At 47.4% G+C, this 10,808-nt stretch overlaps 1 pseudogene; it reads left to right on the forward strand.

Moving 5' to 3' along the window:
- Nucleotides 1-8,687: 8,687 nt before the first annotated feature.
- On the forward strand, nucleotides 8,688-10,808 carry LOC136460671 (3-hydroxyacyl-[acyl-carrier-protein] dehydratase, mitochondrial-like; annotated as a pseudogene).

The following is a 10,808-nucleotide window of genomic DNA, read 5'->3' on the forward strand; positions in this document are numbered from 1 at the left end:
GCATATAACATGAATCAAGCTTAATGGAGGATACATTAGCATTTTTGCTCTTGTTTTTACATTCTTGCTCTTTGTGACCCACTTGCTTGCAACTAGTGCAAAACCGACCATTGTTCTTCATAAAACTAGTCTTGTGAGGAGCAAAGGCCGCTTTGCCTTTCTTGGGGGTATAGCCCAATCCCTCTTTGTAGAGAGAAGCTCTTTGGCTACCCAAGCACATAAGCAAGCGGTCCTCACCACCATAAGCCTTAGCTAAGGTGTGAGTGAGCTTAGTGACCTCCTTCTTGAGGTTCTCATTCTCAACCACTAGTGAGGCATCACAAGTGAGACCATCACTACTAGATGAGGTAGAAGTGGAAGTGCTACAAGAAGGGTTAGTAGTAGCAACAATGATAGGCATAGATAGTGATGTATCAATTAAATCACAAGTTACACCTACATCACAAGTTTCAACATGCTTCTTTTTATCTTGTTCATTAAGCAAAGTGGAATGAGCTTTTTCTAGCTTTTTGTGAGCCTTGCCAAGCTTCTCATGGGCTTCCTCTAGCTTCTCATGAGTTGCTTTGAGCTCATCAAGGGCTTGCTTAAGGGCTTTTACCTCCTTATTCAAGCTCTTGCATTCCCTTCTCTTAATGTCAAAGTGTTCTTTAGCATCTTCTAGCATGTCAAATTATTCATCCTTAGTAGGTTCATCATCATCACTATCACTATCATTTTCATTTTCATGTTCATTATCATCAACATGTTCTTCATCACTTTTATCATCACAAGATTGTACCTTAGTGGCCTTAGCCATGAAGCATGATGAAGATTCAAAGAGAGAAGGCTTCTCATTGATGGCAATGCTTGCAAGAACCTTCTTCTTGGTGGTCTTGTGATCATCACTATCATCATCATCATCACTTGAGGAAGCATCACTATCCCAAGTGACTACATATGAACCACCCTTCTTCTTCTTGAAGGCCATCTTGTCCTTCTTCTCTTTCTTTTCCTTCTTGTCCTTCTTATTCTTCTTGTTGTCATCATCATTGTCGCTATTGTATGGGCATTGAGCAACAAGATGATCTTTGCTTCCACACTTGAAGCACCTTCTTGACTCTTCTTTGTTCTTGGATGAAGACTTCTTTCTTCTAGCATGGTAGCCCTTCTTCACTATGAACTTGCCAAATCTCTTGACAAATAGAGCCATCTTTTCATCATCATCATCATCCCATTATTCATCTTCTTTACTTGATGTTTCTTGCTTAGCTTTGCCCTTGGATGATGTGGCTTTGAATGCCACGCTCTTCTTCTTCTCATCCTTCTTCTCATCTTTCTTCTCCTTCTTTTCTTCTTTCTCATCATCATCTCTATATGTATCATCGGTCATTATATCTCCCAACACTTGGTTTGGTGTCATGGTGTCCAAATCGCTTCTCACTAGAATGGTGACCAATGTACCAAATCTTGAAGGTAAGCATCTCAAGAACTTGTGGGAGAAGTCCTTATCCTTCACTTCTTCTCCAAGTGCTTTGAGATCATTGATAAGCACTTGAAGCCTATGGAACATCTCTGGCACACTCTCATCATCCTTCATCTTGAAGCTTGCAAACTTTTCTTTGAGAATGTAAGCCTTTGCACCCTTCACGACTTGAGTGCCCTCAAATGATTCTTCCAACTTCTTCCATGCCTCATGAGCCATCTCAATATTTTTGACTTGCTTAAATGTTCTTTCATCAATTGCATCATGAATAGCACTTAGAGCAATGTCATTGTTTTAGAGAAGTACTTCTTCGGCCGCGCTGGGATTTTCTGGATCTTCAATCTCAATTTTTGTTTCTACCACCTTCCAAACCTTCCTATTGATTGACTTGATATAAGTTGTTATCTTATCCTTCCAATAGGGATAGTTGGAGCCATCAAATTGGGGTGGCTTCTTGGTGTTGTTGATTTGAGCCATTTTAACACCGAAGGTTGTTAAGCCTCAAATAACGATGACCTATGCTCTGATACAACTTGAAAGGTCCTAATGGCTAGAGGGGGGTGAATAGCCTAATAAAAATTTCTACAACAACACTTAACAAAAGGTTAGACAATTATGAGGCGAAGCAAGTGTTGCGCTAGCCTACTCAAAATGCAAGCCACCTACCACAATTCTAGTTTAGATAGTATCTATTCACACAATAGCTATGACACTACCCTATGTTAGTGTGCTCTCAAAGGCTAACTAAAGAGCCACACCAACCAACCAAGCAAGCTCTCACAACTAGCTACACTAAAGAGCTTGTCAACTAGTTTGCGGTAAAGTAAAGAGAGTGATCATGAAGGTTATACCGCCGTGTAGATGAAGGAACCAATCAATCACAAGGATGAATAACAATGAAGACCAATCACCTCGGAATCAAAGGATGAACACAATGATTTTTTACCGAGGTTCACTTGCTTGCCGGCAAGCTAGTCCTCGTTGTGGCGATTCACTCACTTGGAGGTTCACGCGCTAATTGTCTTCACACGCCAAACCCTCAATAGGGTGCCGCACAACCAACACAAGATGAGGATCACACAAGCCACGAGCAATCCACTAGAGTACCTTTTGGCGCTCTACCGGGGAAAGGTCAAGAACCCCTCACAATCACCATGATCGGAGCCAGAGACAATCACCACCCTCCGCTCAACGATCCTCGCTGCTCCAAGCTGTCTAGGTGGCGGCAACCACCAAGAGTAACAAGCGAATCCCGCAGCGAAACACGAACACCAAGTGCCTCAAGATGCAATCACTCAAGCAATGCACTTGGATTCACTCCCAATCTCACTATGATGATGAATCAATGATGGAGATGAGTGGGAGGACTTTGGCTAAGCTCACAAGGTTGCTATGTCAATGAAATGGCCAAAGGTTGTGAGCTACAGCCGGCCATGGGGCTTAAATAGAAGCCCCCACGAAATAGAGCCGTTATACCCCTTCACTGGGCATAACGCGGGCTAACCGGATGCTCCGGTCAGTTGACCGGACGCTGAGCCCCCAGCGTCCGGTTGCTTGTAGTCAACCACGTGTCCTGACTTCAACAGTCATCTACCTTGATCGGACACTGCACCTGAGTTGACCGGACGCTGAATACCCAGCGTCTGGTCGTTTACAGTAAGGTTCCAAAACTGATTTTTGCCGACCGGACATGTCCGATCATGCTTGATCGGACCCTGTCAGCGTCTAGTCACACTGTGACTTCTTACTGTGCTAACCGATAACCCGACCGGACGCAGCCCTTCAGCGTCCGGTCGCAGAGCGACCCAGCGTCTGGTCGTTTGACCGACGCCAACGTCTTCGCTGCTACACCTAACCGGACATGCTGGTCCAACCGAGGCCAGCGTCCAGTCACTTCTAGTGACCTCTGTCTTTTCTGTCCAATGTGCCAACCACCCTTGATCAAATGTGACACTCCGCCGGTGGAGTTTCTTTACCCTTGCTCCCAAACTTCACCACCCTTGATCAAATGTGCCAACCACCAAGTGTATCACCTTGTGCACATGTGTTAGCATATTTTCACAAACATTTTCAAGGGTGTTAGCACTCCACTAGATCCTAAATGCATATGCAATGAGTTAGAGCATCTAGTGGCACTTTGATAACCGTATTCCGATACGAGTTTCACCCCTCTTAATAGTACGGCTATTAAACCTAAATGTGATCACACTCTCTAAGTGTCTTGATCACCAAAACAAAATAGCTCCTATGGATTATACCTTTGCCTTGAGCTTTTTGTTTTTCTCTTTCTTCTTTCCAAGTCCAATCACTTGATCATCATCATGGTATCATCATCGTGTTATGATCTTCATTTGCTTCACCACTTGGAATGTGCTACCTATCTCATGATCACTTGATAAACTAGGTTAGCACTTAGGGTTTCATCAATTCACCAAAACCAAACTAGAGCTTTCAGCTACGAGCTTGCCTTGGCATGGCCCGACGATAGAGGAACAGGGAAGGTAGGCAAGTTAGGTTCAGCGCTATCATGGTGGGATGTGGCCGTCCACTCAAAGCACAAGCACGCACGGGCGATGGGGACAGCGAGATGTGCACAAGTTGCTTGGCCATAATGCCATAACCCGCAAGCTGATGGTGGCTCAGTACTATGTCGTAGTGGATGGCGCCGGCCAGGGGAGGCAACAACGCAGCATTGACGAGCCGAAGTGATGGCAAGAGAAGGTGGCAATCCCACGCACGGCAAGGCAATGTGCGGGCAGAGCCAAGCATGGCCACGCGTGCATGGCACCACACAGGCGAGCGCAAGGCGGAAGGACAGCAAGCGAATGCGATGGTGGGGCAAAGTGGCCAGGCTTGCCGTAGCACGTGACGCGACTCAACGCAAGCAGCGACACAGTGTAGCGGTGGCAGCGTACTGATCAGGATAGCGAACCCATGGCGACGGTAGTGGTGGCCGAGCGGCTAGGCCCGTAGCGGCATACGCACGCGTGCGTGAACTACGGGCTTGGGCATGGCAGCAGGTGGCCATGGCCGGCAGCGCGGGGCCGGTGGTAGGACTAACTCGTGCGGTGGTAGGCGCATGGGCGGACGGCCAGGGCATGGCAACGGTAGCAGCGGTGATGCGACATGCGCGTCGGGTAGCAGGCATGGTGACGCCGAGTGCCGGCACGGTGATCGCACCTAGACACCGCAACCGTGTCATGCACGCTTTTAAAGCGTCCCAAAAACTCACCTCAAGGCTTCGATTGCTAAACTAACTATTTTACGCTCAAGATGGCATGTCGAGCTACTAAAATGAACCCTAAACCCATGCCACCACTTAACCCGATCCTTCGATAAAAATTCCCAAACTTTGCTTCGTCGATCCGTTTCTCAACTTAGGAATTTCAACCAAAACACGATCAGATTCATGTCGAATTTGATTTCCAAGCCATTCGATACACTAGCTAGCGAATCCCGTTCTCGACCGCATGTATTTCATTGTCGCCTACGAAGCTCATGCTACAAACTTTACCAAAGTTTCGTATATGCGTTCCATAGCATTTTCGTTCAATAAAAATTAATTTAGAACCCTAAGTAATACAACGCAACATGAAATGTAACATGCGTTTCGTGTTTCAAATGAACGTTCCAAGTTTTGTATATTGCTTTATACCCTATATTACATACATGTACACACAAGTATAATGCTCATGTAGTGTTTTAGCAAAAACTGTTCAGTGTAACACCGAGGGTGTTACATGTATAGATGTTGGTGAATCAAATTCTTGTTCCTAGGGTTCCTCCTCCTCATGTGGCTCCATGGACAAACCACGAGGCGGGTAGTAACCCCCAGTGCTGATGCGGGTGGTCTTACTTGCATGAGGCATCTACAGAATTAGATTTAGTTAGAGTAGAGGCAATAATTTTCATAACAGAGTAGGGAAAAAGAAGCATAAAACTTTAGCAAATAACAATGGTGAGATGGAAACCATGAAATGAGTGAAGCTTAAGAAGCTAAAACGACCATTGCTAAATAGGCTTGCTTCCTATAGTCAACATAGCTCTGATACCAATCTGTCACACCTGATTTTAAGGATAAAATGGGATGCAAAATCTTATGTGCGCCCAGAGATCAGTCACACACATAAGCCGGCAAATTATGAATAGTATCATCACAAGTGTTTTTTACATCACAAATAATAGAACATAGTCTTTACATATATGTAGCGGAAGTATAAAGAAAAGATCTCTTGTAGAAGCTCTATAGCACAGGGACGTCAACTGGTTGACCACAAGTCTAGTAATCCTCAGGAAAATCATCATTACCATAGCCATCTATTACCCGTTCGGGATTTTTATCCAAATATTGAAAATAAACAAGTGTAAGTACATGTTGTACTCAACAAGTGTAACATGGGGTTCATGAGGCTCAAAAGGCTTGACACAGGTTTAACAACATTCAGCTTTTAGTTGTCACAATTTTAGCATAAGAGTAGCAACAAATGGTTTCAATTCCAAAGTAAAACACATGATCAATGTAAATAAGAATAATGAATAGCATAAACAGATAATTCTTAGTGTTAATCTATTCCGTAAATGTTCTAAGGACACTTGTGACCATGAGTACAGTTGATATACCAGTTTTACACTCTACAAAGGTTGTACACTTTCACTGTGAGTCGTGATACCCATATGCCCGGGTTAATTACTCCCAAAACACTTCCAAGGTGAGCAGGCATGGGTCACTATGAAGCCTTTCAAAGGTTCGTCTAACAAGTTAGGGCCATTAGATTCACTCGACAAACAGATATAGGAACCCCCCTGTCGAATGACACAATTCCATCGCGGCTATACACATAAGAGTAGAGGTTGTCCTATAACCGATTCGTTAAGCCATTCTTACGTCAACGAAGGTAACCACTAACAAGCTAGAAAAGGTCATCATACTGAGCTAAAGCCAGAGCTATGTAGCCCTCATAGCTGTACTGTAAGTCCCAGATGATCACTTACAGATAAGTACTTAGGGAGAAGAATCTGAAGTATTTAGAAAATAGCTAAACACTCTAGCCCCCTATTTTCAAGTTGCTAAAAAGTTATATTTTAATGTTTATTGCATATACCATTAGTCAAGTTACAAGATCATGGTTTAATTGAGCACTAGCAAAGCTGCCCAATGCATATCCCGTAGGTGGCAAGGTATAAGTTCAATTCTAGGGAATCACTATCAAGGCGACACATGCAACATGAATTAAATGTATTAAAGTTGATAGGAAAACAAGGTTGATCCCATGCTATACTTGCCTTGAACAAAGTACTCCTGCTGATCTGACACGTCAAAGTAATACTCTTGGTCTCCCACGAATTGCTCACCGTCTATACTTGATAAGCACAGCAACATACAAGCATCCAGAAGCAATCATGCATAGCAAACAAACTATAGATTAGAACAGAACACCAATCAACATAAAATTAAGATAAAAAGTTTATAAAACAAATCTACGTCTCACTACGAACACACAGACACGAAGATCACAAAAATCAGAGCTAAAACGAAGAAGTTATGAATTAAACAAAATTTACTTTAGTAAAATAATAGATTAAATCTAACCTTAAATTTTAAAAGTTGAAAACATACTTAACAGTAGTATGAGCATGTAGATTATGGAATTACGAACCTAACGCAACTTGAACGGATTAAATCGGAGTTAAAACAGAGATTTTATGGCTAAAACAAGATTAGTGGCAAAACTGTAAATAGGTGAAAACGTATTTTGAATCTCAACAGAAGAAAACTATGCTTTCTAAAGAAGAAAATGTATTCTGGAAAGGTGCTATGGACTGCGGGTTAAGACTCAAGTAATTGTAATAGCTTTTGTGCAAATATGCCAATGAAAGGGTATGTTCTAATCCTGACCCTTCATCTTAGATTGGACGGCTGGGAGGGACTGGCGTGGCCGGCCGACCAGAACAGAGCTAAGCACGGCGGCGCCATGGCCAGAAGTGAGTGGCGCTCTCGATTTAAAGCCTATGGACCACCGTTTGACGAACCGAAGACACGGGAAGAAAGAGGGGGCGATAGCGGACTCACCAAAACCAAAATCACGAGCGGGGAACCGACAACGACGCGTAGCAGCAGCTTGAACCCGACGGCGGCGACGGTGCTAGGGCTATGGTGGCTGCGAGCTCTAGGTGAGGGTGAAAGCTTGTTCTAAGGCGAGATAGGGAGGCGGCGCGGGCTCGGGCTGCTATTTAAGGGCAGAGTTGGCTTGGGGTTACGCCAGACACGGCGTAGCGGAGGCGGATTCGAATGGTGTCGGCGGTAGTGAGAACTCCAGCGCGGATACAAGAGGACGACGGCACTGACTTGAGAAGCCGGGCTGTCAGCAACCGAGACGGAGGAGGAGACGCGCGACGCGCTGCGCTGGACCTTCGGCGAAGCTGGGTCGGAGTGAAGCGCGGACCGCAGGAGAAGGGGAGGAGAGTGAAACCGAGCAGCTTGGGCTGGCAGGAGAAGCAAGGCTGAGTGGGCCAAAAGGAGAGGGAGAGTGAGTGAGGAAGGCTTTGTCTTTTCTTTTTATTTACAAAACTTTTTCCAAAGAAATTTTCAAATGGATTTTGAATTTGAATCAAACCAAACATCACAAAAACTCCAATGCAGGAGCATGAATGCGCATACATGATTGTAAACCTATATTTAATTTTATTTTTAACAAAATTAGTATTTTCCTAAATTTAAATGTCACAAAAATGCATTATTAAATCACTTCCTCCTATTTTAAAATTACGCAAATTTTAGGGTGTTACAGCGGGGCACCACCGGCGTCGTTGCACGCGACCTGCCCCATCCCGCGGTCGCCGGACTCATAGGAGAAACGCGCGCCGCCGCCGGGGAGGCTCCCGGCAGCAGGGGGAAGCCGGTGGTCGGGAACGCAGGGCCGCTGGATGTCAGCGTCGCTGGCCAGACGGTCTCCGGGCAGTTGTTGCGGAAGGTGAACTTCACCACCGTCGCACCTACATGTCGAGACGGAGGGAAGGATAAGCGGAGACGGAGGTGCGCGTGAAGTTAGGCGGATTGACTCGGTTTTCCCGAGGTGGCTAAATTCTAGAGCTAAGATTAGGAGTTGTCGGAGAGGGTTTTTCCTTGTCTTTCTAAAATTCAAGGATTAGGAGGATGTTTAGAGAACTCTTACACATGCTCTTACTACAGTAACTAGATTCTTTCGTTAAGACTTTCCGTTAATCCATGCCAAAAGGGAAAGGAGACCATACTCTGCTCTCCCTCATCATAGGAACAAGATTGGATCTGATCCCTCATTCCGAGTTGCTAGTCCATGCTGGGACCTGGGCGACCGCGATGCGCCTGGTCCGGGCGATCTTCCCTGTCGTTCACACCGCCTCAACGATGGCCGCGTCCTCACCAAACCGGGTGCTAAGGGTAGGTGACACCGTGCGCGAGCGGCGGCACTTCAAGGGGGCGGACGTGGCAGCGACCGCAACCCGGTGCACCTCGACGACGGCATTGCCCGAGAGGTGGGCGGGTTCCAGCGCGGCCGCGTGGTGCACGGCATGCTCGTGGCCTCCGTCTTCCCTTCCGTCATCGCCGCCCACTTCGTACGCTCCCACCTCTTTCCCCCCTCTGTGCATACGTGCATTTCGTCGAACGACACATGAGCATGGGGGACTAGCCTAACAGCGAGCCTTGGCTTGGCTTCACTGTCTGTCGGTTGGTGCAGCCTAGCATGGTGTACGCGAGATAGACCCTGCGGTTTGCGGCGCCGGTGTACGTTGGAGACGAGGTCGTTGCTCAAGTCCGAGCGCTCCACATCCGGATGATGGCGGGGAATGGCAGCACAAGCCGATACCTGTATGTCCTACGCATACGCAGCCGTCCTCTCCTCTTTACCATACCAACGCAAGGATTAAGACTTCATCGTAACGTAACCCATACTCGACCCACTGAGGGATTTTTAACTTTTTTTTTGCCATCCTTACGGATGACACTCCTCCGTTTACCAGTTTTATATACGCTCCTACACAATTGACATCGCAAACAGTGAACCTCCTATATTTTTGCCATTTTTGCTGACATAGCACGCCAGGTGGGCACGCCAACGTGACAGTGGGCCCGAGATGGCCTACATAGCATGCGAAATGACCTATTTACCCCTGTTGCCTCTCTCTCTCTACTCGCTAACGCGTGGGCCTCACACGTCAGCTTGTCTTCAACCTCTGGCCATCACCTAGAGAGAGGAGCTCGTGCAGTCCTGGCCGTGCTGCTGCCCCTCCTCGACCTCCGGCATGACTTGTCGGACCGCCCGCTGTGCCGCGCGTCCGTCCATTTAATTTGACTGCGAGGCTCGAGTACAAATCGAGCTACACCAGTACCATGCACGTGACGCGCTGCGACGTCATCCTTCAATGAAGCCGGTCATCTGGAGCACAGAGTCACGGAGATGGCGCAGGTCGCTCGACGGTGGGCCAACGGACGCCCGCAATGTCCACGTCGCCAGCTTTGCCTCCTCCGGCCGCTGCCAGCCAGCTGCCAGCAGCAAATGTGCAGGAGCGGTCAGCCTTGGGGCCGGGCATGTCCACGGGCTGCGGGCGCGTCGGGTGGCTGCGCCGCGCACTGGCATAGGTGATGAGCTAGTCTGCGGCGGCTCATGCTTGTAGTCTCTGCCCACGGCACCGCGAACTCGTCGAGCTCAGAGATGGCGAATGGGCAGAGCCCAAGAGCACCGAGCGAGCCGTACTTATTTGGTAGTCGTGTCTTGAAGCTTGGAATCGCGACGGATTACGGCGAGAGCGACCGCGACGTACGCTGGCAGGGCGAACTCCGCACGCCTCGCGAAAGGGACGGCGGCGAGTGGGTGCGGATCTTGTTGCCGAGCGCGCGTTTCAGCAAGGCGTGCCGGAGGTCGAGGAGGGGCAGCAGCGCGACCGGGACTGCACGAGTTCCCCCTTCCCTCTCTGCGTGGTGATGGCGTGAGGTTGAAGACGAAGCTGACGTGTGGGGTCCATGCATCAGCAAGTGGTGAGAGAGAAGCTGTAGGGGTAAATAGGTCATTTCGCATACTCGGTAGGCCTTCCTAGGCTTACCGCCATGCTGGCGTGCCCACCTGGCATGCTATGTCAGCAAAAATGGTAAAAATATATGAGGTTCACTGTTTGCGATGTCAATTATGTAGGAGCGCGCATAAAGCTAGCAAACGAAGGAGTGTAATCCGTAATGATGGCAAAAAATTAAAAATCCCTGAATCCGCACAGCGTAAAGTTCGAAACCAAATGCTTCACTGAAAAGGATGACGGCTCTCTCGCCATTGAAGGGGAAGCCATGGCTGTCCTGCCCTCGCTGGACTGGAGTTGA

The sequence above is a fragment of the Miscanthus floridulus genome, chromosome 6, assembly GCF_019320115.1.
Source record: "Miscanthus floridulus cultivar M001 chromosome 6, ASM1932011v1, whole genome shotgun sequence".
Taxonomy (NCBI): Eukaryota; Viridiplantae; Streptophyta; class Magnoliopsida; order Poales; family Poaceae; genus Miscanthus; species Miscanthus floridulus.